Source organism: Phyllobates terribilis, unplaced genomic scaffold (assembly GCF_046119375.1).
Source record: "Phyllobates terribilis strain yellow unplaced genomic scaffold, ASM4611937v1 Scaffold_6482__1_contigs__length_44211, whole genome shotgun sequence".
In the NCBI taxonomy this organism is placed as follows: domain Eukaryota; kingdom Metazoa; phylum Chordata; class Amphibia; order Anura; family Dendrobatidae; genus Phyllobates; species Phyllobates terribilis.
The window spans coordinates 1-27,522 of NW_027369225.1; the positions used below are offsets into that span (position 1 = coordinate 1).

General features: G+C 45.1%; 21 non-coding genes across 21 annotated transcripts; all 21 read left to right on the top strand.

Annotated features, from left to right (window-relative positions):
- The first annotated feature begins 739 nt into the window (after window positions 1-739).
- On the top strand, window positions 740-930 carry LOC141251020 (U2 spliceosomal RNA). The gene has a single exon (XR_012313005.1). It is a non-coding gene; the product is annotated as a U2 spliceosomal RNA (small nuclear RNA).
- Window positions 931-2,045: 1,115 nt separating this feature from the next.
- LOC141251032 (U2 spliceosomal RNA) lies at window positions 2,046-2,236 on the top strand. The gene has a single exon (XR_012313016.1). It is a non-coding gene; the product is annotated as a U2 spliceosomal RNA (small nuclear RNA).
- A 1,115-nt stretch (window positions 2,237-3,351) lies between these two features.
- Window positions 3,352-3,542, top strand: LOC141251044 (U2 spliceosomal RNA). The gene has a single exon (XR_012313027.1). It is a non-coding gene; the product is annotated as a U2 spliceosomal RNA (small nuclear RNA).
- A 1,115-nt stretch (window positions 3,543-4,657) lies between these two features.
- LOC141251054 (U2 spliceosomal RNA) lies at window positions 4,658-4,848 on the top strand. Its single transcript, XR_012313037.1, has one exon. It is a non-coding gene; the product is annotated as a U2 spliceosomal RNA (small nuclear RNA).
- A 1,115-nt stretch (window positions 4,849-5,963) lies between these two features.
- Window positions 5,964-6,154, top strand: LOC141251055 (U2 spliceosomal RNA). The gene has a single exon (XR_012313038.1). It is a non-coding gene; the product is annotated as a U2 spliceosomal RNA (small nuclear RNA).
- A 1,115-nt stretch (window positions 6,155-7,269) lies between these two features.
- Window positions 7,270-7,460, top strand: LOC141251022 (U2 spliceosomal RNA). Its single transcript, XR_012313006.1, has one exon. It is a non-coding gene; the product is annotated as a U2 spliceosomal RNA (small nuclear RNA).
- A 1,115-nt stretch (window positions 7,461-8,575) lies between these two features.
- Window positions 8,576-8,766, top strand: LOC141251023 (U2 spliceosomal RNA). Its single transcript, XR_012313007.1, has one exon. It is a non-coding gene; the product is annotated as a U2 spliceosomal RNA (small nuclear RNA).
- A 1,115-nt stretch (window positions 8,767-9,881) lies between these two features.
- On the top strand, window positions 9,882-10,072 carry LOC141251053 (U2 spliceosomal RNA). The gene has a single exon (XR_012313036.1). It is a non-coding gene; the product is annotated as a U2 spliceosomal RNA (small nuclear RNA).
- A 1,115-nt stretch (window positions 10,073-11,187) lies between these two features.
- LOC141251024 (U2 spliceosomal RNA) lies at window positions 11,188-11,378 on the top strand. The gene has a single exon (XR_012313008.1). It is a non-coding gene; the product is annotated as a U2 spliceosomal RNA (small nuclear RNA).
- A 1,115-nt stretch (window positions 11,379-12,493) lies between these two features.
- Window positions 12,494-12,684, top strand: LOC141251025 (U2 spliceosomal RNA). Its single transcript, XR_012313009.1, has one exon. It is a non-coding gene; the product is annotated as a U2 spliceosomal RNA (small nuclear RNA).
- Window positions 12,685-13,799: 1,115 nt separating this feature from the next.
- Window positions 13,800-13,990, top strand: LOC141251026 (U2 spliceosomal RNA). The gene has a single exon (XR_012313010.1). It is a non-coding gene; the product is annotated as a U2 spliceosomal RNA (small nuclear RNA).
- Window positions 13,991-15,105: 1,115 nt separating this feature from the next.
- On the top strand, window positions 15,106-15,296 carry LOC141251027 (U2 spliceosomal RNA). Its single transcript, XR_012313011.1, has one exon. It is a non-coding gene; the product is annotated as a U2 spliceosomal RNA (small nuclear RNA).
- Window positions 15,297-16,411: 1,115 nt separating this feature from the next.
- LOC141251028 (U2 spliceosomal RNA) lies at window positions 16,412-16,602 on the top strand. Its single transcript, XR_012313012.1, has one exon. It is a non-coding gene; the product is annotated as a U2 spliceosomal RNA (small nuclear RNA).
- Window positions 16,603-17,717: 1,115 nt separating this feature from the next.
- LOC141251029 (U2 spliceosomal RNA) lies at window positions 17,718-17,908 on the top strand. Its single transcript, XR_012313013.1, has one exon. It is a non-coding gene; the product is annotated as a U2 spliceosomal RNA (small nuclear RNA).
- A 1,115-nt stretch (window positions 17,909-19,023) lies between these two features.
- On the top strand, window positions 19,024-19,214 carry LOC141251030 (U2 spliceosomal RNA). Its single transcript, XR_012313014.1, has one exon. It is a non-coding gene; the product is annotated as a U2 spliceosomal RNA (small nuclear RNA).
- Window positions 19,215-20,328: 1,114 nt separating this feature from the next.
- LOC141251031 (U2 spliceosomal RNA) lies at window positions 20,329-20,519 on the top strand. Its single transcript, XR_012313015.1, has one exon. It is a non-coding gene; the product is annotated as a U2 spliceosomal RNA (small nuclear RNA).
- A 1,115-nt stretch (window positions 20,520-21,634) lies between these two features.
- LOC141251033 (U2 spliceosomal RNA) lies at window positions 21,635-21,825 on the top strand. Its single transcript, XR_012313017.1, has one exon. It is a non-coding gene; the product is annotated as a U2 spliceosomal RNA (small nuclear RNA).
- A 1,115-nt stretch (window positions 21,826-22,940) lies between these two features.
- Window positions 22,941-23,131, top strand: LOC141251034 (U2 spliceosomal RNA). Its single transcript, XR_012313018.1, has one exon. It is a non-coding gene; the product is annotated as a U2 spliceosomal RNA (small nuclear RNA).
- Window positions 23,132-24,246: 1,115 nt separating this feature from the next.
- Window positions 24,247-24,437, top strand: LOC141251035 (U2 spliceosomal RNA). The gene has a single exon (XR_012313019.1). It is a non-coding gene; the product is annotated as a U2 spliceosomal RNA (small nuclear RNA).
- Window positions 24,438-25,552: 1,115 nt separating this feature from the next.
- LOC141251036 (U2 spliceosomal RNA) lies at window positions 25,553-25,743 on the top strand. The gene has a single exon (XR_012313020.1). It is a non-coding gene; the product is annotated as a U2 spliceosomal RNA (small nuclear RNA).
- Window positions 25,744-26,858: 1,115 nt separating this feature from the next.
- LOC141251038 (U2 spliceosomal RNA) lies at window positions 26,859-27,049 on the top strand. The gene has a single exon (XR_012313021.1). It is a non-coding gene; the product is annotated as a U2 spliceosomal RNA (small nuclear RNA).
- The last annotated feature ends 473 nt before the right edge of the window (window positions 27,050-27,522 follow it).

Here is a 27,522-nt window from a genome sequence, read left to right on the forward strand (position 1 = left end):
CCTTGTTATCAACAGCAGCCTTTTAAACTCACCCGAGCTAACAGGTATGTGCGCTGGTTACACTGCTGCGCTTAAAATTTCTTTTTTGGTTTGCTACAATGCCTTTTCTGAAACGTTGTCTCCTTCTGCTGGAACACTGACTTCTTTCATTTAATGCCTGCAGACTATAAAAGAGAACCCAACCCAAAAAGTTTGGTTGATTAGTCTGTGGCATTCTGTTAAACTGTTGCTTATGGCGGTCTCTGTGAGCTTCTCAGCGACATTCAGCCAGCCAGGTATCCTGCCTGCAGTAGATGGAATGTGGCAATGGAACGCTGGCTGCGCGTGTCATAATAGGCTCTGAGCCTTTATATACCTGTGCACAGCAGCAGCCACCTTCAGTCTGCTGCTGGACAGCCAGCAGCAGCAGCAGCAGGAGAGGTATGTAATCAGGAGCCCTCCTGCTAAGGGTAGACAGCTGCTCGTTCCACCCCACCCCCCGCCTTAATTGGTTCTCCTCCCTTCCAACGGTGTTGAGGCGGGTGGGAACAGCAGGGGGTGAAGGTGCTGTGTTTAAAGAGGTGGAGTTATGCAGATCTAAAACGCGTGGATTGCAGCAGCAGCAAGCCGAAAAGTGCAGGCATGTAAGGGATCTAGAGGTTGACAACATGTCTTCTTAACGGGAGTCCAGGAGCTCATCTCCACAAATGGACTTTTTAGGATCCTTGGGTGGCTCCGTAGTTTGAAACCAATTCTGGTTATCGCTTCTCGGCCTTTTGGCTAAGATCAAGTGTAGTATCTGTTCTTATCAGTTTAATATCTGATACGTCCCCTATCTGGGGACCATATATTAAATGGATTTTTAGAACAGGGAGATGGAAAAAGAGCTTGCTCTGTCCACTCCACGCATTGACCTGGTATTGCAGTATCTCCAGGACCGGTGCACCCCTTCTTTAATGCAGTTTCTAAAATCAGAAAGAATTGAATTCAATGTTTTTTGTTCATTTTGCTTGTTTGTCGGATTTTGGGATGGACTCTTTGGCTCTGCTTTTCTTCTCCTCATTGGATTTTTCATGTTCAAAGTTGCAGAAGCCAGATTACAAGCTCATTTTGGTTCAACTTCAGCAACTGTGCATTGCATTGCCATGTAATGTGATGCAATGCTATCTTTCTAGCTCTCCCTTTCTACTTCCTTTTGGATAAACAGACATATTAGGCAAGCATTTTGGAGCTTTCACCTAAATAACTACAGGTGGTGAGATAAGCTGCACAATATAATTGACCTTTCAGTATATTGTTGCACACACACCATCTATTTAGCAAATGCCCTTGTTATCAACAGCAGCCTTTTAAACTCACCCGAGCTAACAGGTATGTGCGCTGGTTACACTGCTGCGCTTAAAATTTCTTTTTTGGTTTGCTACAATGCCTTTTCTGAAACGTTGTCTCCTTCTGCTGGAACACTGACTTCTTTCATTTAATGCCTGCAGACTATAAAAGAGAACCCAACCCAAAAAGTTTGGTTGATTAGTCTGTGGCATTCTGTTAAACTGTTGCTTATGGCGGTCTCTGTGAGCTTCTCAGCGACATTCAGCCAGCCAGGTATCCTGCCTGCAGTAGATGGAATGTGGCAATGGAACGCTGGCTGCGCGTGTCATAATAGGCTCTGAGCCTTTATATACCTGTGCACAGCAGCAGCCACCTTCAGTCTGCTGCTGGACAGCCAGCAGCAGCAGCAGCAGGAGAGGTATGTAATCAGGAGCCCTCCTGCTAAGGGTAGACAGCTGCTCGTTCCACCCCACCCCCCGCCTTAATTGGTTCTCCTCCCTTCCAACGGTGTTGAGGCGGGTGGGAACAGCAGGGGGTGAAGGTGCTGTGTTTAAAGAGGTGGAGTTATGCAGATCTAAAACGCGTGGATTGCAGCAGCAGCAAGCCGAAAAGTGCAGGCATGTAAGGGATCTAGAGGTTGACAACATGTCTTCTTAACGGGAGTCCAGGAGCTCATCTCCACAAATGGACTTTTTAGGATCCTTGGGTGGCTCCGTAGTTTGAAACCAATTCTGGTTATCGCTTCTCGGCCTTTTGGCTAAGATCAAGTGTAGTATCTGTTCTTATCAGTTTAATATCTGATACGTCCCCTATCTGGGGACCATATATTAAATGGATTTTTAGAACAGGGAGATGGAAAAAGAGCTTGCTCTGTCCACTCCACGCATTGACCTGGTATTGCAGTATCTCCAGGACCGGTGCACCCCTTCTTTAATGCAGTTTCTAAAATCAGAAAGAATTGAATTCAATGTTTTTTGTTCATTTTGCTTGTTTGTCGGATTTTGGGATGGACTCTTTGGCTCTGCTTTTCTTCTCCTCATTGGATTTTTCATGTTCAAAGTTGCAGAAGCCAGATTACAAGCTCATTTTGGTTCAACTTCAGCAACTGTGCATTGCATTGCCATGTAATGTGATGCAATGCTATCTTTCTAGCTCTCCCTTTCTACTTCCTTTTGGATAAACAGACATATTAGGCAAGCATTTTGGAGCTTTCACCTAAATAACTACAGGTGGTGAGATAAGCTGCACAATATAATTGACCTTTCAGTATATTGTTGCACACACACCATCTATTTAGCAAATGCCCTTGTTATCAACAGCAGCCTTTTAAACTCACCCGAGCTAACAGGTATGTGCGCTGGTTACACTGCTGCGCTTAAAATTTCTTTTTTGGTTTGCTACAATGCCTTTTCTGAAACGTTGTCTCCTTCTGCTGGAACACTGACTTCTTTCATTTAATGCCTGCAGACTATAAAAGAGAACCCAACCCAAAAAGTTTGGTTGATTAGTCTGTGGCATTCTGTTAAACTGTTGCTTATGGCGGTCTCTGTGAGCTTCTCAGCGACATTCAGCCAGCCAGGTATCCTGCCTGCAGTAGATGGAATGTGGCAATGGAACGCTGGCTGCGCGTGTCATAATAGGCTCTGAGCCTTTATATACCTGTGCACAGCAGCAGCCACCTTCAGTCTGCTGCTGGACAGCCAGCAGCAGCAGCAGCAGGAGAGGTATGTAATCAGGAGCCCTCCTGCTAAGGGTAGACAGCTGCTCGTTCCACCCCACCCCCCGCCTTAATTGGTTCTCCTCCCTTCCAACGGTGTTGAGGCGGGTGGGAACAGCAGGGGGTGAAGGTGCTGTGTTTAAAGAGGTGGAGTTATGCAGATCTAAAACGCGTGGATTGCAGCAGCAGCAAGCCGAAAAGTGCAGGCATGTAAGGGATCTAGAGGTTGACAACATGTCTTCTTAACGGGAGTCCAGGAGCTCATCTCCACAAATGGACTTTTTAGGATCCTTGGGTGGCTCCGTAGTTTGAAACCAATTCTGGTTATCGCTTCTCGGCCTTTTGGCTAAGATCAAGTGTAGTATCTGTTCTTATCAGTTTAATATCTGATACGTCCCCTATCTGGGGACCATATATTAAATGGATTTTTAGAACAGGGAGATGGAAAAAGAGCTTGCTCTGTCCACTCCACGCATTGACCTGGTATTGCAGTATCTCCAGGACCGGTGCACCCCTTCTTTAATGCAGTTTCTAAAATCAGAAAGAATTGAATTCAATGTTTTTTGTTCATTTTGCTTGTTTGTCGGATTTTGGGATGGACTCTTTGGCTCTGCTTTTCTTCTCCTCATTGGATTTTTCATGTTCAAAGTTGCAGAAGCCAGATTACAAGCTCATTTTGGTTCAACTTCAGCAACTGTGCATTGCATTGCCATGTAATGTGATGCAATGCTATCTTTCTAGCTCTCCCTTTCTACTTCCTTTTGGATAAACAGACATATTAGGCAAGCATTTTGGAGCTTTCACCTAAATAACTACAGGTGGTGAGATAAGCTGCACAATATAATTGACCTTTCAGTATATTGTTGCACACACACCATCTATTTAGCAAATGCCCTTGTTATCAACAGCAGCCTTTTAAACTCACCCGAGCTAACAGGTATGTGCGCTGGTTACACTGCTGCGCTTAAAATTTCTTTTTTGGTTTGCTACAATGCCTTTTCTGAAACGTTGTCTCCTTCTGCTGGAACACTGACTTCTTTCATTTAATGCCTGCAGACTATAAAAGAGAACCCAACCCAAAAAGTTTGGTTGATTAGTCTGTGGCATTCTGTTAAACTGTTGCTTATGGCGGTCTCTGTGAGCTTCTCAGCGACATTCAGCCAGCCAGGTATCCTGCCTGCAGTAGATGGAATGTGGCAATGGAACGCTGGCTGCGCGTGTCATAATAGGCTCTGAGCCTTTATATACCTGTGCACAGCAGCAGCCACCTTCAGTCTGCTGCTGGACAGCCAGCAGCAGCAGCAGCAGGAGAGGTATGTAATCAGGAGCCCTCCTGCTAAGGGTAGACAGCTGCTCGTTCCACCCCACCCCCCGCCTTAATTGGTTCTCCTCCCTTCCAACGGTGTTGAGGCGGGTGGGAACAGCAGGGGGTGAAGGTGCTGTGTTTAAAGAGGTGGAGTTATGCAGATCTAAAACGCGTGGATTGCAGCAGCAGCAAGCCGAAAAGTGCAGGCATGTAAGGGATCTAGAGGTTGACAACATGTCTTCTTAACGGGAGTCCAGGAGCTCATCTCCACAAATGGACTTTTTAGGATCCTTGGGTGGCTCCGTAGTTTGAAACCAATTCTGGTTATCGCTTCTCGGCCTTTTGGCTAAGATCAAGTGTAGTATCTGTTCTTATCAGTTTAATATCTGATACGTCCCCTATCTGGGGACCATATATTAAATGGATTTTTAGAACAGGGAGATGGAAAAAGAGCTTGCTCTGTCCACTCCACGCATTGACCTGGTATTGCAGTATCTCCAGGACCGGTGCACCCCTTCTTTAATGCAGTTTCTAAAATCAGAAAGAATTGAATTCAATGTTTTTTGTTCATTTTGCTTGTTTGTCGGATTTTGGGATGGACTCTTTGGCTCTGCTTTTCTTCTCCTCATTGGATTTTTCATGTTCAAAGTTGCAGAAGCCAGATTACAAGCTCATTTTGGTTCAACTTCAGCAACTGTGCATTGCATTGCCATGTAATGTGATGCAATGCTATCTTTCTAGCTCTCCCTTTCTACTTCCTTTTGGATAAACAGACATATTAGGCAAGCATTTTGGAGCTTTCACCTAAATAACTACAGGTGGTGAGATAAGCTGCACAATATAATTGACCTTTCAGTATATTGTTGCACACACACCATCTATTTAGCAAATGCCCTTGTTATCAACAGCAGCCTTTTAAACTCACCCGAGCTAACAGGTATGTGCGCTGGTTACACTGCTGCGCTTAAAATTTCTTTTTTGGTTTGCTACAATGCCTTTTCTGAAACGTTGTCTCCTTCTGCTGGAACACTGACTTCTTTCATTTAATGCCTGCAGACTATAAAAGAGAACCCAACCCAAAAAGTTTGGTTGATTAGTCTGTGGCATTCTGTTAAACTGTTGCTTATGGCGGTCTCTGTGAGCTTCTCAGCGACATTCAGCCAGCCAGGTATCCTGCCTGCAGTAGATGGAATGTGGCAATGGAACGCTGGCTGCGCGTGTCATAATAGGCTCTGAGCCTTTATATACCTGTGCACAGCAGCAGCCACCTTCAGTCTGCTGCTGGACAGCCAGCAGCAGCAGCAGCAGGAGAGGTATGTAATCAGGAGCCCTCCTGCTAAGGGTAGACAGCTGCTCGTTCCACCCCACCCCCCGCCTTAATTGGTTCTCCTCCCTTCCAACGGTGTTGAGGCGGGTGGGAACAGCAGGGGGTGAAGGTGCTGTGTTTAAAGAGGTGGAGTTATGCAGATCTAAAACGCGTGGATTGCAGCAGCAGCAAGCCGAAAAGTGCAGGCATGTAAGGGATCTAGAGGTTGACAACATGTCTTCTTAACGGGAGTCCAGGAGCTCATCTCCACAAATGGACTTTTTAGGATCCTTGGGTGGCTCCGTAGTTTGAAACCAATTCTGGTTATCGCTTCTCGGCCTTTTGGCTAAGATCAAGTGTAGTATCTGTTCTTATCAGTTTAATATCTGATACGTCCCCTATCTGGGGACCATATATTAAATGGATTTTTAGAACAGGGAGATGGAAAAAGAGCTTGCTCTGTCCACTCCACGCATTGACCTGGTATTGCAGTATCTCCAGGACCGGTGCACCCCTTCTTTAATGCAGTTTCTAAAATCAGAAAGAATTGAATTCAATGTTTTTTGTTCATTTTGCTTGTTTGTCGGATTTTGGGATGGACTCTTTGGCTCTGCTTTTCTTCTCCTCATTGGATTTTTCATGTTCAAAGTTGCAGAAGCCAGATTACAAGCTCATTTTGGTTCAACTTCAGCAACTGTGCATTGCATTGCCATGTAATGTGATGCAATGCTATCTTTCTAGCTCTCCCTTTCTACTTCCTTTTGGATAAACAGACATATTAGGCAAGCATTTTGGAGCTTTCACCTAAATAACTACAGGTGGTGAGATAAGCTGCACAATATAATTGACCTTTCAGTATATTGTTGCACACACACCATCTATTTAGCAAATGCCCTTGTTATCAACAGCAGCCTTTTAAACTCACCCGAGCTAACAGGTATGTGCGCTGGTTACACTGCTGCGCTTAAAATTTCTTTTTTGGTTTGCTACAATGCCTTTTCTGAAACGTTGTCTCCTTCTGCTGGAACACTGACTTCTTTCATTTAATGCCTGCAGACTATAAAAGAGAACCCAACCCAAAAAGTTTGGTTGATTAGTCTGTGGCATTCTGTTAAACTGTTGCTTATGGCGGTCTCTGTGAGCTTCTCAGCGACATTCAGCCAGCCAGGTATCCTGCCTGCAGTAGATGGAATGTGGCAATGGAACGCTGGCTGCGCGTGTCATAATAGGCTCTGAGCCTTTATATACCTGTGCACAGCAGCAGCCACCTTCAGTCTGCTGCTGGACAGCCAGCAGCAGCAGCAGCAGGAGAGGTATGTAATCAGGAGCCCTCCTGCTAAGGGTAGACAGCTGCTCGTTCCACCCCACCCCCCGCCTTAATTGGTTCTCCTCCCTTCCAACGGTGTTGAGGCGGGTGGGAACAGCAGGGGGTGAAGGTGCTGTGTTTAAAGAGGTGGAGTTATGCAGATCTAAAACGCGTGGATTGCAGCAGCAGCAAGCCGAAAAGTGCAGGCATGTAAGGGATCTAGAGGTTGACAACATGTCTTCTTAACGGGAGTCCAGGAGCTCATCTCCACAAATGGACTTTTTAGGATCCTTGGGTGGCTCCGTAGTTTGAAACCAATTCTGGTTATCGCTTCTCGGCCTTTTGGCTAAGATCAAGTGTAGTATCTGTTCTTATCAGTTTAATATCTGATACGTCCCCTATCTGGGGACCATATATTAAATGGATTTTTAGAACAGGGAGATGGAAAAAGAGCTTGCTCTGTCCACTCCACGCATTGACCTGGTATTGCAGTATCTCCAGGACCGGTGCACCCCTTCTTTAATGCAGTTTCTAAAATCAGAAAGAATTGAATTCAATGTTTTTTGTTCATTTTGCTTGTTTGTCGGATTTTGGGATGGACTCTTTGGCTCTGCTTTTCTTCTCCTCATTGGATTTTTCATGTTCAAAGTTGCAGAAGCCAGATTACAAGCTCATTTTGGTTCAACTTCAGCAACTGTGCATTGCATTGCCATGTAATGTGATGCAATGCTATCTTTCTAGCTCTCCCTTTCTACTTCCTTTTGGATAAACAGACATATTAGGCAAGCATTTTGGAGCTTTCACCTAAATAACTACAGGTGGTGAGATAAGCTGCACAATATAATTGACCTTTCAGTATATTGTTGCACACACACCATCTATTTAGCAAATGCCCTTGTTATCAACAGCAGCCTTTTAAACTCACCCGAGCTAACAGGTATGTGCGCTGGTTACACTGCTGCGCTTAAAATTTCTTTTTTGGTTTGCTACAATGCCTTTTCTGAAACGTTGTCTCCTTCTGCTGGAACACTGACTTCTTTCATTTAATGCCTGCAGACTATAAAAGAGAACCCAACCCAAAAAGTTTGGTTGATTAGTCTGTGGCATTCTGTTAAACTGTTGCTTATGGCGGTCTCTGTGAGCTTCTCAGCGACATTCAGCCAGCCAGGTATCCTGCCTGCAGTAGATGGAATGTGGCAATGGAACGCTGGCTGCGCGTGTCATAATAGGCTCTGAGCCTTTATATACCTGTGCACAGCAGCAGCCACCTTCAGTCTGCTGCTGGACAGCCAGCAGCAGCAGCAGCAGGAGAGGTATGTAATCAGGAGCCCTCCTGCTAAGGGTAGACAGCTGCTCGTTCCACCCCACCCCCCGCCTTAATTGGTTCTCCTCCCTTCCAACGGTGTTGAGGCGGGTGGGAACAGCAGGGGGTGAAGGTGCTGTGTTTAAAGAGGTGGAGTTATGCAGATCTAAAACGCGTGGATTGCAGCAGCAGCAAGCCGAAAAGTGCAGGCATGTAAGGGATCTAGAGGTTGACAACATGTCTTCTTAACGGGAGTCCAGGAGCTCATCTCCACAAATGGACTTTTTAGGATCCTTGGGTGGCTCCGTAGTTTGAAACCAATTCTGGTTATCGCTTCTCGGCCTTTTGGCTAAGATCAAGTGTAGTATCTGTTCTTATCAGTTTAATATCTGATACGTCCCCTATCTGGGGACCATATATTAAATGGATTTTTAGAACAGGGAGATGGAAAAAGAGCTTGCTCTGTCCACTCCACGCATTGACCTGGTATTGCAGTATCTCCAGGACCGGTGCACCCCTTCTTTAATGCAGTTTCTAAAATCAGAAAGAATTGAATTCAATGTTTTTTGTTCATTTTGCTTGTTTGTCGGATTTTGGGATGGACTCTTTGGCTCTGCTTTTCTTCTCCTCATTGGATTTTTCATGTTCAAAGTTGCAGAAGCCAGATTACAAGCTCATTTTGGTTCAACTTCAGCAACTGTGCATTGCATTGCCATGTAATGTGATGCAATGCTATCTTTCTAGCTCTCCCTTTCTACTTCCTTTTGGATAAACAGACATATTAGGCAAGCATTTTGGAGCTTTCACCTAAATAACTACAGGTGGTGAGATAAGCTGCACAATATAATTGACCTTTCAGTATATTGTTGCACACACACCATCTATTTAGCAAATGCCCTTGTTATCAACAGCAGCCTTTTAAACTCACCCGAGCTAACAGGTATGTGCGCTGGTTACACTGCTGCGCTTAAAATTTCTTTTTTGGTTTGCTACAATGCCTTTTCTGAAACGTTGTCTCCTTCTGCTGGAACACTGACTTCTTTCATTTAATGCCTGCAGACTATAAAAGAGAACCCAACCCAAAAAGTTTGGTTGATTAGTCTGTGGCATTCTGTTAAACTGTTGCTTATGGCGGTCTCTGTGAGCTTCTCAGCGACATTCAGCCAGCCAGGTATCCTGCCTGCAGTAGATGGAATGTGGCAATGGAACGCTGGCTGCGCGTGTCATAATAGGCTCTGAGCCTTTATATACCTGTGCACAGCAGCAGCCACCTTCAGTCTGCTGCTGGACAGCCAGCAGCAGCAGCAGCAGGAGAGGTATGTAATCAGGAGCCCTCCTGCTAAGGGTAGACAGCTGCTCGTTCCACCCCACCCCCCGCCTTAATTGGTTCTCCTCCCTTCCAACGGTGTTGAGGCGGGTGGGAACAGCAGGGGGTGAAGGTGCTGTGTTTAAAGAGGTGGAGTTATGCAGATCTAAAACGCGTGGATTGCAGCAGCAGCAAGCCGAAAAGTGCAGGCATGTAAGGGATCTAGAGGTTGACAACATGTCTTCTTAACGGGAGTCCAGGAGCTCATCTCCACAAATGGACTTTTTAGGATCCTTGGGTGGCTCCGTAGTTTGAAACCAATTCTGGTTATCGCTACTCGGCCTTTTGGCTAAGATCAAGTGTAGTATCTGTTCTTATCAGTTTAATATCTGATACGTCCCCTATCTGGGGACCATATATTAAATGGATTTTTAGAACAGGGAGATGGAAAAAGAGCTTGCTCTGTCCACTCCACGCATTGACCTGGTATTGCAGTATCTCCAGGACCGGTGCACCCCTTCTTTAATGCAGTTTCTAAAATCAGAAAGAATTGAATTCAATGTTTTTTGTTCATTTTGCTTGTTTGTCGGATTTTGGGATGGACTCTTTGGCTCTGCTTTTCTTCTCCTCATTGGATTTTTCATGTTCAAAGTTGCAGAAGCCAGATTACAAGCTCATTTTGGTTCAACTTCAGCAACTGTGCATTGCATTGCCATGTAATGTGATGCAATGCTATCTTTCTAGCTCTCCCTTTCTACTTCCTTTTGGATAAACAGACATATTAGGCAAGCATTTTGGAGCTTTCACCTAAATAACTACAGGTGGTGAGATAAGCTGCACAATATAATTGACCTTTCAGTATATTGTTGCACACACACCATCTATTTAGCAAATGCCCTTGTTATCAACAGCAGCCTTTTAAACTCACCCGAGCTAACAGGTATGTGCGCTGGTTACACTGCTGCGCTTAAAATTTCTTTTTTGGTTTGCTACAATGCCTTTTCTGAAACGTTGTCTCCTTCTGCTGGAACACTGACTTCTTTCATTTAATGCCTGCAGACTATAAAAGAGAACCCAACCCAAAAAGTTTGGTTGATTAGTCTGTGGCATTCTGTTAAACTGTTGCTTATGGCGGTCTCTGTGAGCTTCTCAGCGACATTCAGCCAGCCAGGTATCCTGCCTGCAGTAGATGGAATGTGGCAATGGAACGCTGGCTGCGCGTGTCATAATAGGCTCTGAGCCTTTATATACCTGTGCACAGCAGCAGCCACCTTCAGTCTGCTGCTGGACAGCCAGCAGCAGCAGCAGCAGGAGAGGTATGTAATCAGGAGCCCTCCTGCTAAGGGTAGACAGCTGCTCGTTCCACCCCACCCCCCGCCTTAATTGGTTCTCCTCCCTTCCAACGGTGTTGAGGCGGGTGGGAACAGCAGGGGGTGAAGGTGCTGTGTTTAAAGAGGTGGAGTTATGCAGATCTAAAACGCGTGGATTGCAGCAGCAGCAAGCCGAAAAGTGCAGGCATGTAAGGGATCTAGAGGTTGACAACATGTCTTCTTAACGGGAGTCCAGGAGCTCATCTCCACAAATGGACTTTTTAGGATCCTTGGGTGGCTCCGTAGTTTGAAACCAATTCTGGTTATCGCTTCTCGGCCTTTTGGCTAAGATCAAGTGTAGTATCTGTTCTTATCAGTTTAATATCTGATACGTCCCCTATCTGGGGACCATATATTAAATGGATTTTTAGAACAGGGAGATGGAAAAAGAGCTTGCTCTGTCCACTCCACGCATTGACCTGGTATTGCAGTATCTCCAGGACCGGTGCACCCCTTCTTTAATGCAGTTTCTAAAATCAGAAAGAATTGAATTCAATGTTTTTTGTTCATTTTGCTTGTTTGTCGGATTTTGGGATGGACTCTTTGGCTCTGCTTTTCTTCTCCTCATTGGATTTTTCATGTTCAAAGTTGCAGAAGCCAGATTACAAGCTCATTTTGGTTCAACTTCAGCAACTGTGCATTGCATTGCCATGTAATGTGATGCAATGCTATCTTTCTAGCTCTCCCTTTCTACTTCCTTTTGGATAAACAGACATATTAGGCAAGCATTTTGGAGCTTTCACCTAAATAACTACAGGTGGTGAGATAAGCTGCACAATATAATTGACCTTTCAGTATATTGTTGCACACACACCATCTATTTAGCAAATGCCCTTGTTATCAACAGCAGCCTTTTAAACTCACCCGAGCTAACAGGTATGTGCGCTGGTTACACTGCTGCGCTTAAAATTTCTTTTTTGGTTTGCTACAATGCCTTTTCTGAAACGTTGTCTCCTTCTGCTGGAACACTGACTTCTTTCATTTAATGCCTGCAGACTATAAAAGAGAACCCAACCCAAAAAGTTTGGTTGATTAGTCTGTGGCATTCTGTTAAACTGTTGCTTATGGCGGTCTCTGTGAGCTTCTCAGCGACATTCAGCCAGCCAGGTATCCTGCCTGCAGTAGATGGAATGTGGCAATGGAACGCTGGCTGCGCGTGTCATAATAGGCTCTGAGCCTTTATATACCTGTGCACAGCAGCAGCCACCTTCAGTCTGCTGCTGGACAGCCAGCAGCAGCAGCAGCAGGAGAGGTATGTAATCAGGAGCCCTCCTGCTAAGGGTAGACAGCTGCTCGTTCCACCCCACCCCCCGCCTTAATTGGTTCTCCTCCCTTCCAACGGTGTTGAGGCGGGTGGGAACAGCAGGGGGTGAAGGTGCTGTGTTTAAAGAGGTGGAGTTATGCAGATCTAAAACGCGTGGATTGCAGCAGCAGCAAGCCGAAAAGTGCAGGCATGTAAGGGATCTAGAGGTTGACAACATGTCTTCTTAACGGGAGTCCAGGAGCTCATCTCCACAAATGGACTTTTTAGGATCCTTGGGTGGCTCCGTAGTTTGAAACCAATTCTGGTTATCGCTTCTCGGCCTTTTGGCTAAGATCAAGTGTAGTATCTGTTCTTATCAGTTTAATATCTGATACGTCCCCTATCTGGGGACCATATATTAAATGGATTTTTAGAACAGGGAGATGGAAAAAGAGCTTGCTCTGTCCACTCCACGCATTGACCTGGTATTGCAGTATCTCCAGGACCGGTGCACCCCTTCTTTAATGCAGTTTCTAAAATCAGAAAGAATTGAATTCAATGTTTTTTGTTCATTTTGCTTGTTTGTCGGATTTTGGGATGGACTCTTTGGCTCTGCTTTTCTTCTCCTCATTGGATTTTTCATGTTCAAAGTTGCAGAAGCCAGATTACAAGCTCATTTTGGTTCAACTTCAGCAACTGTGCATTGCATTGCCATGTAATGTGATGCAATGCTATCTTTCTAGCTCTCCCTTTCTACTTCCTTTTGGATAAACAGACATATTAGGCAAGCATTTTGGAGCTTTCACCTAAATAACTACAGGTGGTGAGATAAGCTGCACAATATAATTGACCTTTCAGTATATTGTTGCACACACACCATCTATTTAGCAAATGCCCTTGTTATCAACAGCAGCCTTTTAAACTCACCCGAGCTAACAGGTATGTGCGCTGGTTACACTGCTGCGCTTAAAATTTCTTTTTTGGTTTGCTACAATGCCTTTTCTGAAACGTTGTCTCCTTCTGCTGGAACACTGACTTCTTTCATTTAATGCCTGCAGACTATAAAAGAGAACCCAACCCAAAAAGTTTGGTTGATTAGTCTGTGGCATTCTGTTAAACTGTTGCTTATGGCGGTCTCTGTGAGCTTCTCAGCGACATTCAGCCAGCCAGGTATCCTGCCTGCAGTAGATGGAATGTGGCAATGGAACGCTGGCTGCGCGTGTCATAATAGGCTCTGAGCCTTTATATACCTGTGCACAGCAGCAGCCACCTTCAGTCTGCTGCTGGACAGCCAGCAGCAGCAGCAGCAGGAGAGGTATGTAATCAGGAGCCCTCCTGCTAAGGGTAGACAGCTGCTCGTTCCACCCCACCCCCCGCCTTAATTGGTTCTCCTCCCTTCCAACGGTGTTGAGGCGGGTGGGAACAGCAGGGGGTGAAGGTGCTGTGTTTAAAGAGGTGGAGTTATGCAGATCTAAAACGCGTGGATTGCAGCAGCAGCAAGCCGAAAAGTGCAGGCATGTAAGGGATCTAGAGGTTGACAACATGTCTTCTTAACGGGAGTCCAGGAGCTCATCTCCACAAATGGACTTTTTAGGATCCTTGGGTGGCTCCGTAGTTTGAAACCAATTCTGGTTATCGCTTCTCGGCCTTTTGGCTAAGATCAAGTGTAGTATCTGTTCTTATCAGTTTAATATCTGATACGTCCCCTATCTGGGGACCATATATTAAATGGATTTTTAGAACAGGGAGATGGAAAAAGAGCTTGCTCTGTCCACTCCACGCATTGACCTGGTATTGCAGTATCTCCAGGACCGGTGCACCCCTTCTTTAATGCAGTTTCTAAAATCAGAAAGAATTGAATTCAATGTTTTTTGTTCATTTTGCTTGTTTGTCGGATTTTGGGATGGACTCTTTGGCTCTGCTTTTCTTCTCCTCATTGGATTTTTCATGTTCAAAGTTGCAGAAGCCAGATTACAAGCTCATTTTGGTTCAACTTCAGCAACTGTGCATTGCATTGCCATGTAATGTGATGCAATGCTATCTTTCTAGCTCTCCCTTTCTACTTCCTTTTGGATAAACAGACATATTAGGCAAGCATTTTGGAGCTTTCACCTAAATAACTACAGGTGGTGAGATAAGCTGCACAATATAATTGACCTTTCAGTATATTGTTGCACACACACCATCTATTTAGCAAATGCCCTTGTTATCAACAGCAGCCTTTTAAACTCACCCGAGCTAACAGGTATGTGCGCTGGTTACACTGCTGCGCTTAAAATTTCTTTTTTGGTTTGCTACAATGCCTTTTCTGAAACGTTGTCTCCTTCTGCTGGAACACTGACTTCTTTCATTTAATGCCTGCAGACTATAAAAGAGAACCCAACCCAAAAAGTTTGGTTGATTAGTCTGTGGCATTCTGTTAAACTGTTGCTTATGGCGGTCTCTGTGAGCTTCTCAGCGACATTCAGCCAGCCAGGTATCCTGCCTGCAGTAGATGGAATGTGGCAATGGAACGCTGGCTGCGCGTGTCATAATAGGCTCTGAGCCTTTATATACCTGTGCACAGCAGCAGCCACCTTCAGTCTGCTGCTGGACAGCCAGCAGCAGCAGCAGCAGGAGAGGTATGTAATCAGGAGCCCTCCTGCTAAGGGTAGACAGCTGCTCGTTCCACCCCACCCCCCGCCTTAATTGGTTCTCCTCCCTTCCAACGGTGTTGAGGCGGGTGGGAACAGCAGGGGGTGAAGGTGCTGTGTTTAAAGAGGTGGAGTTATGCAGATCTAAAACGCGTGGATTGCAGCAGCAGCAAGCCGAAAAGTGCAGGCATGTAAGGGATCTAGAGGTTGACAACATGTCTTCTTAACGGGAGTCCAGGAGCTCATCTCCACAAATGGACTTTTTAGGATCCTTGGGTGGCTCCGTAGTTTGAAACCAATTCTGGTTATCGCTTCTCGGCCTTTTGGCTAAGATCAAGTGTAGTATCTGTTCTTATCAGTTTAATATCTGATACGTCCCCTATCTGGGGACCATATATTAAATGGATTTTTAGAACAGGGAGATGGAAAAAGAGCTTGCTCTGTCCACTCCACGCATTGACCTGGTATTGCAGTATCTCCAGGACCGGTGCACCCCTTCTTTAATGCAGTTTCTAAAATCAGAAAGAATTGAATTCAATGTTTTTTGTTCATTTTGCTTGTTTGTCGGATTTTGGGATGGACTCTTTGGCTCTGCTTTTCTTCTCCTCATTGGATTTTTCATGTTCAAAGTTGCAGAAGCCAGATTACAAGCTCATTTTGGTTCAACTTCAGCAACTGTGCATTGCATTGCCATGTAATGTGATGCAATGCTATCTTTCTAGCTCTCCCTTTCTACTTCCTTTTGGATAAACAGACATATTAGGCAAGCATTTTGGAGCTTTCACCTAAATAACTACAGGTGGTGAGATAAGCTGCACAATATAATTGACCTTTCAGTATATTGTTGCACACACACCATCTATTTAGCAAATGCCCTTGTTATCAACAGCAGCCTTTTAAACTCACCCGAGCTAACAGGTATGTGCGCTGGTTACACTGCTGCGCTTAAAATTTCTTTTTTGGTTTGCTACAATGCCTTTTCTGAAACGTTGTCTCCTTCTGCTGGAACACTGACTTCTTTCATTTAATGCCTGCAGACTATAAAAGAGAACCCAACCCAAAAAGTTTGGTTGATTAGTCTGTGGCATTCTGTTAAACTGTTGCTTATGGCGGTCTCTGTGAGCTTCTCAGCGACATTCAGCCAGCCAGGTATCCTGCCTGCAGTAGATGGAATGTGGCAATGGAACGCTGGCTGCGCGTGTCATAATAGGCTCTGAGCCTTTATATACCTGTGCACAGCAGCAGCCACCTTCAGTCTGCTGCTGGACAGCCAGCAGCAGCAGCAGCAGGAGAGGTATGTAATCAGGAGCCCTCCTGCTAAGGGTAGACAGCTGCTCGTTCCACCCCACCCCCCGCCTTAATTGGTTCTCCTCCCTTCCAACGGTGTTGAGGCGGGTGGGAACAGCAGGGGGTGAAGGTGCTGTGTTTAAAGAGGTGGAGTTATGCAGATCTAAAACGCGTGGATTGCAGCAGCAGCAAGCCGAAAAGTGCAGGCATGTAAGGGATCTAGAGGTTGACAACATGTCTTCTTAACGGGAGTCCAGGAGCTCATCTCCACAAATGGACTTTTTAGGATCCTTGGGTGGCTCCGTAGTTTGAAACCAATTCTGGTTATCGCTTCTCGGCCTTTTGGCTAAGATCAAGTGTAGTATCTGTTCTTATCAGTTTAATATCTGATACGTCCCCTATCTGGGGACCATATATTAAATGGATTTTTAGAACAGGGAGATGGAAAAAGAGCTTGCTCTGTCCACTCCACGCATTGACCTGGTATTGCAGTATCTCCAGGACCGGTGCACCCCTTCTTTAATGCAGTTTCTAAAATCAGAAAGAATTGAATTCAATGTTTTTTGTTCATTTTGCTTGTTTGTCGGATTTTGGGATGGACTCTTTGGCTCTGCTTTTCTTCTCCTCATTGGATTTTTCATGTTCAAAGTTGCAGAAGCCAGATTACAAGCTCATTTTGGTTCAACTTCAGCAACTGTGCATTGCATTGCCATGTAATGTGATGCAATGCTATCTTTCTAGCTCTCCCTTTCTACTTCCTTTTGGATAAACAGACATATTAGGCAAGCATTTTGGAGCTTTCACCTAAATAACTACAGGTGGTGAGATAAGCTGCACAATATAATTGACCTTTCAGTATATTGTTGCACACACACCATCTATTTAGCAAATGCCCTTGTTATCAACAGCAGCCTTTTAAACTCACCCGAGCTAACAGGTATGTGCGCTGGTTACACTGCTGCGCTTAAAATTTCTTTTTTGGTTTGCTACAATGCCTTTTCTGAAACGTTGTCTCCTTCTGCTGGAACACTGACTTCTTTCATTTAATGCCTGCAGACTATAAAAGAGAACCCAACCCAAAAAGTTTGGTTGATTAGTCTGTGGCATTCTGTTAAACTGTTGCTTATGGCGGTCTCTGTGAGCTTCTCAGCGACATTCAGCCAGCCAGGTATCCTGCCTGCAGTAGATGGAATGTGGCAATGGAACGCTGGCTGCGCGTGTCATAATAGGCTCTGAGCCTTTATATACCTGTGCACAGCAGCAGCCACCTTCAGTCTGCTGCTGGACAGCCAGCAGCAGCAGCAGCAGGAGAGGTATGTAATCAGGAGCCCTCCTGCTAAGGGTAGACAGCTGCTCGTTCCACCCCACCCCCCGCCTTAATTGGTTCTCCTCCCTTCCAACGGTGTTGAGGCGGGTGGGAACAGCAGGGGGTGAAGGTGCTGTGTTTAAAGAGGTGGAGTTATGCAGATCTAAAACGCGTGGATTGCAGCAGCAGCAAGCCGAAAAGTGCAGGCATGTAAGGGATCTAGAGGTTGACAACATGTCTTCTTAACGGGAGTCCAGGAGCTCATCTCCACAAATGGACTTTTTAGGATCCTTGGGTGGCTCCGTAGTTTGAAACCAATTCTGGTTATCGCTTCTCGGCCTTTTGGCTAAGATCAAGTGTAGTATCTGTTCTTATCAGTTTAATATCTGATACGTCCCCTATCTGGGGACCATATATTAAATGGATTTTTAGAACAGGGAGATGGAAAAAGAGCTTGCTCTGTCCACTCCACGCATTGACCTGGTATTGCAGTATCTCCAGGACCGGTGCACCCCTTCTTTAATGCAGTTTCTAAAATCAGAAAGAATTGAATTCAATGTTTTTTGTTCATTTTGCTTGTTTGTCGGATTTTGGGATGGACTCTTTGGCTCTGCTTTTCTTCTCCTCATTGGATTTTTCATGTTCAAAGTTGCAGAAGCCAGATTACAAGCTCATTTTGGTTCAACTTCAGCAACTGTGCATTGCATTGCCATGTAATGTGATGCAATGCTATCTTTCTAGCTCTCCCTTTCTACTTCCTTTTGGATAAACAGACATATTAGGCAAGCATTTTGGAGCTTTCACCTAAATAACTACAGGTGGTGAGATAAGCTGCACAATATAATTGACCTTTCAGTATATTGTTGCACACACACCATCTATTTAGCAAATGCCCTTGTTATCAACAGCAGCCTTTTAAACTCACCCGAGCTAACAGGTATGTGCGCTGGTTACACTGCTGCGCTTAAAATTTCTTTTTTGGTTTGCTACAATGCCTTTTCTGAAACGTTGTCTCCTTCTGCTGGAACACTGACTTCTTTCATTTAATGCCTGCAGACTATAAAAGAGAACCCAACCCAAAAAGTTTGGTTGATTAGTCTGTGGCATTCTGTTAAACTGTTGCTTATGGCGGTCTCTGTGAGCTTCTCAGCGACATTCAGCCAGCCAGGTATCCTGCCTGCAGTAGATGGAATGTGGCAATGGAACGCTGGCTGCGCGTGTCATAATAGGCTCTGAGCCTTTATATACCTGTGCACAGCAGCAGCCACCTTCAGTCTGCTGCTGGACAGCCAGCAGCAGCAGCAGCAGGAGAGGTATGTAATCAGGAGCCCTCCTGCTAAGGGTAGACAGCTGCTCGTTCCACCCCACCCCCCGCCTTAATTGGTTCTCCTCCCTTCCAACGGTGTTGAGGCGGGTGGGAACAGCAGGGGGTGAAGGTGCTGTGTTTAAAGAGGTGGAGTTATGCAGATCTAAAACGCGTGGATTGCAGCAGCAGCAAGCCGAAAAGTGCAGGCATGTAAGGGATCTAGAGGTTGACAACATGTCTTCTTAACGGGAGTCCAGGAGCTCATCTCCACAAATGGACTTTTTAGGATCCTTGGGTGGCTCCGTAGTTTGAAACCAATTCTGGTTATCGCTTCTCGGCCTTTTGGCTAAGATCAAGTGTAGTATCTGTTCTTATCAGTTTAATATCTGATACGTCCCCTATCTGGGGACCATATATTAAATGGATTTTTAGAACAGGGAGATGGAAAAAGAGCTTGCTCTGTCCACTCCACGCATTGACCTGGTATTGCAGTATCTCCAGGACCGGTGCACCCCTTCTTTAATGCAGTTTCTAAAATCAGAAAGAATTGAATTCAATGTTTTTGTTCATTTTGCTTGTTTGTCGGATTTTGGGATGGACTCTTTGGCTCTGCTTTTCTTCTCCTCATTGGATTTTTCATGTTCAAAGTTGCAGAAGCCAGATTACAAGCTCATTTTGGTTCAACTTCAGCAACTGTGCATTGCATTGCCATGTAATGTGATGCAATGCTATCTTTCTAGCTCTCCCTTTCTACTTCCTTTTGGATAAACAGACATATTAGGCAAGCATTTTGGAGCTTTCACCTAAATAACTACAGGTGGTGAGATAAGCTGCACAATATAATTGACCTTTCAGTATATTGTTGCACACACACCATCTATTTAGCAAATGCCCTTGTTATCAACAGCAGCCTTTTAAACTCACCCGAGCTAACAGGTATGTGCGCTGGTTACACTGCTGCGCTTAAAATTTCTTTTTTGGTTTGCTACAATGCCTTTTCTGAAACGTTGTCTCCTTCTGCTGGAACACTGACTTCTTTCATTTAATGCCTGCAGACTATAAAAGAGAACCCAACCCAAAAAGTTTGGTTGATTAGTCTGTGGCATTCTGTTAAACTGTTGCTTATGGCGGTCTCTGTGAGCTTCTCAGCGACATTCAGCCAGCCAGGTATCCTGCCTGCAGTAGATGGAATGTGGCAATGGAACGCTGGCTGCGCGTGTCATAATAGGCTCTGAGCCTTTATATACCTGTGCACAGCAGCAGCCACCTTCAGTCTGCTGCTGGACAGCCAGCAGCAGCAGCAGCAGGAGAGGTATGTAATCAGGAGCCCTCCTGCTAAGGGTAGACAGCTGCTCGTTCCACCCCACCCCCCGCCTTAATTGGTTCTCCTCCCTTCCAACGGTGTTGAGGCGGGTGGGAACAGCAGGGGGTGAAGGTGCTGTGTTTAAAGAGGTGGAGTTATGCAGATCTAAAACGCGTGGATTGCAGCAGCAGCAAGCCGAAAAGTGCAGGCATGTAAGGGATCTAGAGGTTGACAACATGTCTTCTTAACGGGAGTCCAGGAGCTCATCTCCACAAATGGACTTTTTAGGATCCTTGGGTGGCTCCGTAGTTTGAAACCAATTCTGGTTATCGCTTCTCGGCCTTTTGGCTAAGATCAAGTGTAGTATCTGTTCTTATCAGTTTAATATCTGATACGTCCCCTATCTGGGGACCATATATTAAATGGATTTTTAGAACAGGGAGATGGAAAAAGAGCTTGCTCTGTCCACTCCACGCATTGACCTGGTATTGCAGTATCTCCAGGACCGGTGCACCCCTTCTTTAATGCAGTTTCTAAAATCAGAAAGAATTGAATTCAATGTTTTTTGTTCATTTTGCTTGTTTGTCGGATTTTGGGATGGACTCTTTGGCTCTGCTTTTCTTCTCCTCATTGGATTTTTCATGTTCAAAGTTGCAGAAGCCAGATTACAAGCTCATTTTGGTTCAACTTCAGCAACTGTGCATTGCATTGCCATGTAATGTGATGCAATGCTATCTTTCTAGCTCTCCCTTTCTACTTCCTTTTGGATAAACAGACATATTAGGCAAGCATTTTGGAGCTTTCACCTAAATAACTACAGGTGGTGAGATAAGCTGCACAATATAATTGACCTTTCAGTATATTGTTGCACACACACCATCTATTTAGCAAATGCCCTTGTTATCAACAGCAGCCTTTTAAACTCACCCGAGCTAACAGGTATGTGCGCTGGTTACACTGCTGCGCTTAAAATTTCTTTTTTGGTTTGCTACAATGCCTTTTCTGAAACGTTGTCTCCTTCTGCTGGAACACTGACTTCTTTCATTTAATGCCTGCAGACTATAAAAGAGAACCCAACCCAAAAAGTTTGGTTGATTAGTCTGTGGCATTCTGTTAAACTGTTGCTTATGGCGGTCTCTGTGAGCTTCTCAGCGACATTCAGCCAGCCAGGTATCCTGCCTGCAGTAGATGGAATGTGGCAATGGAACGCTGGCTGCGCGTGTCATAATAGGCTCTGAGCCTTTATATACCTGTGCACAGCAGCAGCCACCTTCAGTCTGCTGCTGGACAGCCAGCAGCAGCAGCAGCAGGAGAGGTATGTAATCAGGAGCCCTCCTGCTAAGGGTAGACAGCTGCTCGTTCCACCCCACCCCCCGCCTTAATTGGTTCTCCTCCCTTCCAACGGTGTTGAGGCGGGTGGGAACAGCAGGGGGTGAAGGTGCTGTGTTTAAAGAGGTGGAGTTATGCAGATCTAAAACGCGTGGATTGCAGCAGCAGCAAGCCGAAAAGTGCAGGCATGTAAGGGATCTAGAGGTTGACAACATGTCTTCTTAACGGGAGTCCAGGAGCTCATCTCCACAAATGGACTTTTTAGGATCCTTGGGTGGCTCCGTAGTTTGAAACCAATTCTGGTTATCGCTTCTCGGCCTTTTGGCTAAGATCAAGTGTAGTATCTGTTCTTATCAGTTTAATATCTGATACGTCCCCTATCTGGGGACCATATATTAAATGGATTTTTAGAACAGGGAGATGGAAAAAGAGCTTGCTCTGTCCACTCCACGCATTGACCTGGTATTGCAGTATCTCCAGGACCGGTGCACCCCTTCTTTAATGCAGTTTCTAAAATCAGAAAGAATTGAATTCAATGTTTTTTGTTCATTTTGCTTGTTTGTCGGATTTTGGGATGGACTCTTTGGCTCTGCTTTTCTTCTCCTCATTGGATTTTTCATGTTCAAAGTTGCAGAAGCCAGATTACAAGCTCATTTTGGTTCAACTTCAGCAACTGTGCATTGCATTGCCATGTAATGTGATGCAATGCTATCTTTCTAGCTCTCCCTTTCTACTTCCTTTTGGATAAACAGACATATTAGGCAAGCATTTTGGAGCTTTCACCTAAATAACTACAGGTGGTGAGATAAGCTGCACAATATAATTGACCTTTCAGTATATTGTTGCACACACACCATCTATTTAGCAAATGCCCTTGTTATCAACAGCAGCCTTTTAAACTCACCCGAGCTAACAGGTATGTGCGCTGGTTACACTGCTGCGCTTAAAATTTCTTTTTTGGTTTGCTACAATGCCTTTTCTGAAACGTTGTCTCCTTCTGCTGGAACACTGACTTCTTTCATTTAATGCCTGCAGACTATAAAAGAGAACCCAACCCAAAAAGTTTGGTTGATTAGTCTGTGGCATTCTGTTAAACTGTTGCTTATGGCGGTCTCTGTGAGCTTCTCAGCGACATTCAGCCAGCCAGGTATCCTGCCTGCAGTAGATGGAATGTGGCAATGGAACGCTGGCTGCGCGTGTCATAATAGGCTCTGAGCCTTTATATACCTGTGCACAGCAGCAGCCACCTTCAGTCTGCTGCTGGACAGCCAGCAGCAGCAGCAGCAGGAGAGGTATGTAATCAGGAGCCCTCCTGCTAAGGGTAGACAGCTGCTCGTTCCACCCCACCCCCCGCCTTAATTGGTTCTCCTCCCTTCCAACGGTGTTGAGGCGGGTGGGAACAGCAGGGGGTGAAGGTGCTGTGTTTAAAGAGGTGGAGTTATGCAGATCTAAAACGCGTGGATTGCAGCAGCAGCAAGCCGAAAAGTGCAGGCATGTAAGGGATCTAGAGGTTGACAACATGTCTTCTTAACGGGAGTCCAGGAGCTCATCTCCACAAATGGACTTTTTAGGATCCTTGGGTGGCTCCGTAGTTTGAAACCAATTCTGGTTATCGCTTCTCGGCCTTTTGGCTAAGATCAAGTGTAGTATCTGTTCTTATCAGTTTAATATCTGATACGTCCCCTATCTGGGGACCATATATTAAATGGATTTTTAGAACAGGGAGATGGAAAAAGAGCTTGCTCTGTCCACTCCACGCATTGACCTGGTATTGCAGTATCTCCAGGACCGGTGCACCCCTTCTTTAATGCAGTTTCTAAAATCAGAAAGAATTGAATTCAATGTTTTTTGTTCATTTTGCTTGTTTGTCGGATTTTGGGATGGACTCTTTGGCTCTGCTTTTCTTCTCCTCATTGGATTTTTCATGTTCAAAGTTGCAGAAGCCAGATTACAAGCTCATTTTGGTTCAACTTCAGCAACTGTGCATTGCATTGCCATGTAATGTGATGCAATGCTATCTTTCTAGCTCTCCCTTTCTACTTCCTTTTGGATAAACAGACATATTAGGCAAGCATTTTGGAGCTTTCACCTAAATAACTACAGGTGGTGAGATAAGCTGCACAATATAATTGACCTTTCAGTATATTGTTGCACACACACCATCTATTTAGCAAATGCCCTTGTTATCAACAGCAGCCTTTTAAACTCACCCGAGCTAACAGGTATGTGCGCTGGTTACACTGCTGCGCTTAAAATTTCTTTTTTGGTTTGCTACAATGCCTTTTCTGAAACGTTGTCTCCTTCTGCTGGAACACTGACTTCTTTCATTTAATGCCTGCAGACTATAAAAGAGAACCCAACCCAAAAAGTTTGGTTGATTAGTCTGTGGCATTCTGTTAAACTGTTGCTTATGGCGGTCTCTGTGAGCTTCTCAGCGACATTCAGCCAGCCAGGTATCCTGCCTGCAGTAGATGGAATGTGGCAATGGAACGCTGGCTGCGCGTGTCATAATAGGCTCTGAGCCTTTATATACCTGTGCACAGCAGCAGCCACCTTCAGTCTGCTGCTGGACAGCCAGCAGCAGCAGCAGCAGGAGAGGTATGTAATCAGGAGCCCTCCTGCTAAGGGTAGACAGCTGCTCGTTCCACCCCACCCCCCGCCTTAATTGGTTCTCCTCCCTTCCAACGGTGTTGAGGCGGGTGGGAACAGCAGGGGGTGAAGGTGCTGTGTTTAAAGAGGTGGAGTTATGCAGATCTAAAACGCGTGGATTGCAGCAGCAGCAAGCCGAAAAGTGCAGGCATGTAAGGGATCTAGAGGTTGACAACATGTCTTCTTAACGGGAGTCCAGGAGCTCATCTCCACAAATGGACTTTTTAGGATCCTTGGGTGGCTCCGTAGTTTGAAACCAATTCTGGTTATCGCTTCTCGGCCTTTTGGCTAAGATCAAGTGTAGTATCTGTTCTTATCAGTTTAATATCTGATACGTCCCCTATCTGGGGACCATATATTAAATGGATTTTTAGAACAGGGAGATGGAAAAAGAGCTTGCTCTGTCCACTCCACGCATTGACCTGGTATTGCAGTATCTCCAGGACCGGTGCACCCCTTCTTTAATGCAGTTTCTAAAATCAGAAAGAATTGAATTCAATGTTTTTTGTTCATTTTGCTTGTTTGTCGGATTTTGGGATGGACTCTTTGGCTCTGCTTTTCTTCTCCTCATTGGATTTTTCATGTTCAAAGTTGCAGAAGCCAGATTACAAGCTCATTTTGGTTCAACTTCAGCAACTGTGCATTGCATTGCCATGTAATGTGATGCAATGCTATCTTTCTAGCTCTCCCTTTCTACTTCCTTTTGGATAAACAGACATATTAGGCAAGCATTTTGGAGCTTTCACCTAAATAACTACAGGTGGTGAGATAAGCTGCACAATATAATTGACCTTTCAGTATATTGTTGCACACACACCATCTATTTAGCAAATGCCCTTGTTATCAACAGCAGCCTTTTAAACTCACCCGAGCTAACAGGTATGTGCGCTGGTTACACTGCTGCGCTTAAAATTTCTTTTTTGGTTTGCTACAATGCCTTTTCTGAAACGTTGTCTCCTTCTGCTGGAACACTGACTTCTTTCATTTAATGCCTGCAGACTATAAAAGAGAACCCAACCCAAAAAGTTTGGTTGATTAGTCTGTGGCATTCTGTTAAACTGTTGCTTATGGCGGTCTCTGTGAGCTTCTCAGCGACATTCAGCCAGCCAGGTATCCTGCCTGCAGTAGATGGAATGTGGCAATGGAACGCTGGCTGCGCGTGTCATAATAGGCTCTGAGCCTTTATATACCTGTGCACAGCAGCAGCCACCTTCAGTCTGCTGCTGGACAGCCAGCAGCAGCAGCAGCAGGAGAGGTATGTAATCAGGAGCCCTCCTGCTAAGGGTAGACAGCTGCTCGTTCCACCCCACCCCCCGCCTTAATTGGTTCTCCTCCCTTCCAACGGTGTTGAGGCGGGTGGGAACAGCAGGGGGTGAAGGTGCTGTGTTTAAAGAGGTGGAGTTATGCAGATCTAAAACGCGTGGATTGCAGCAGCAGCAAGCCGAAAAGTGCAGGCATGTAAGGGATCTAGAGGTTGACAACATGTCTTCTTAACGGGAGTCCAGGAGCTCATCTCCACAAATGGACTTTTTAGGATCCTTGGGTGGCTCCGTAGTTTGAAACCAATTCTGGTTATCGCTTCTCGGCCTTTTGGCTAAGATCAAGTGTAGTATCTGTTCTTATCAGTTTAATATCTGATACGTCCCCTATCTGGGGACCATATATTAAATGGATTTTTAGAACAGGGAGATGGAAAAAGAGCTTGCTCTGTCCACTCCACGCATTGACCTGGTATTGCAGTATCTCCAGGACCGGTGCACCCCTTCTTTAATGCAGTTTCTAAAATCAGAAAGAATTGAATTCAATGTTTTTTGTTCATTTTGCTTGTTTGTCGGATTTTGGGATGGACTCTTTGGCTCTGCTTTTCTTCTCCTCATTGGATTTTTCATGTTCAAAGTTGCAGAAGCCAGATTACAAGCTCATTTTGGTTCAACTTCAGCAACTGTGCATTGCATTGCCATGTAATGTGATGCAATGCTATCTTTCTAGCTCTCCCTTTCTACTTCCTTTTGGATAAACAGACATATTAGGCAAGCATTTTGGAGCTTTCACCTAAATAACTACAGGTGGTGAGATAAGCTGCACAATATAATTGACCTTTCAGTATATTGTTGCACACACACCATCTATTTAGCAAATGCCCTTGTTATCAACAGCAGCCTTTTAAACTCACCCGAGCTAACAGGTATGTGCGCTGGTTACACTGCTGCGCTTAAAATTTCTTTTTTGGTTTGCTACAATGCCTTTTCTGAAACGTTGTCTCCTTCTGCTGGAACACTGACTTCTTTCATTTAATGCCTGCAGACTATAAAAGAGAACCCAACCCAAAAAGTTTGGTTGATTAGTCTGTGGCATTCTGTTAAACTGTTGCTTATGGCGGTCTCTGTGAGCTTCTCAGCGACATTCAGCCAGCCAGGTATCCTGCCTGCAGTAGATGGAATGTGGCAATGGAACGCTGGCTGCGCGTGTCATAATAGGCTCTGAGCCTTTATATACCTGTGCACAGCAGCAGCCACCTTCAGTCTGCTGCTGGACAGCCAGCAGCAGCAGCAGCAGGAGAGGTATGTAATCAGGAGCCCTCCTGCTAAGGGTAGACAGCTGCTCGTTCCACCCCACCCCCCGCCTTAATTGGTTCTCCTCCCTTCCAACGGTGTTGAGGCGGGTGGGAACAGCAGGGGGTGAAGGTGCTGTGTTTAAAGAGGTGGAGTTATGCAGATCTAAAACGCGTGGATTGCAGCAGCAGCAAGCCGAAAAGTGCAGGCATGTAAGGGATCTAGAGGTTGACAACATGTCTTCTTAACGGGAGTCCAGGAGCTCATCTCCACAAATGGACTTTTTAGGATCCTTGGGTGGCTCCGTAGTTTGAAACCAATTCTGGTTATCGCTTCTCGGCCTTTTGGCTAAGATCAAGTGTAGTATCTGTTCTTATCAGTTTAATATCTGATACGTCCCCTATCTGGGGACCATATATTAAATGGATTTTTAGAACAGGGAGATGGAAAAAGAGCTTGCTCTGTCCACTCCACGCATTGACCTGGTATTGCAGTATCTCCAGGACCGGTGCACCCCTTCTTTAATGCAGTTTCTAAAATCAGAAAGAATTGAATTCAATGTTTTTTGTTCATTTTGCTTGTTTGTCGGATTTTGGGATGGACTCTTTGGCTCTGCTTTTCTTCTCCTCATTGGATTTTTCATGTTCAAAGTTGCAGAAGCCAGATTACAAGCTCATTTTGGTTCAACTTCAGCAACTGTGCATTGCATTGCCATGTAATGTGATGCAATGCTATCTTTCTAGCTCTCCCTTTCTACTTCCTTTTGGATAAACAGACATATTAGGCAAGCATTTTGGAGCTTTCACCTAAATAACTACAGGTGGTGAGATAAGCTGCACAATATAATTGACCTTTCAGTATATTGTTGCACACACACCATCTATTTAGCAAATGCCCTTGTTATCAACAGCAGCCTTTTAAACTCACCCGAGCTAACAGGTATGTGCGCTGGTTACACTGCTGCGCTTAAAATTTCTTTTTTGGTTTGCTAC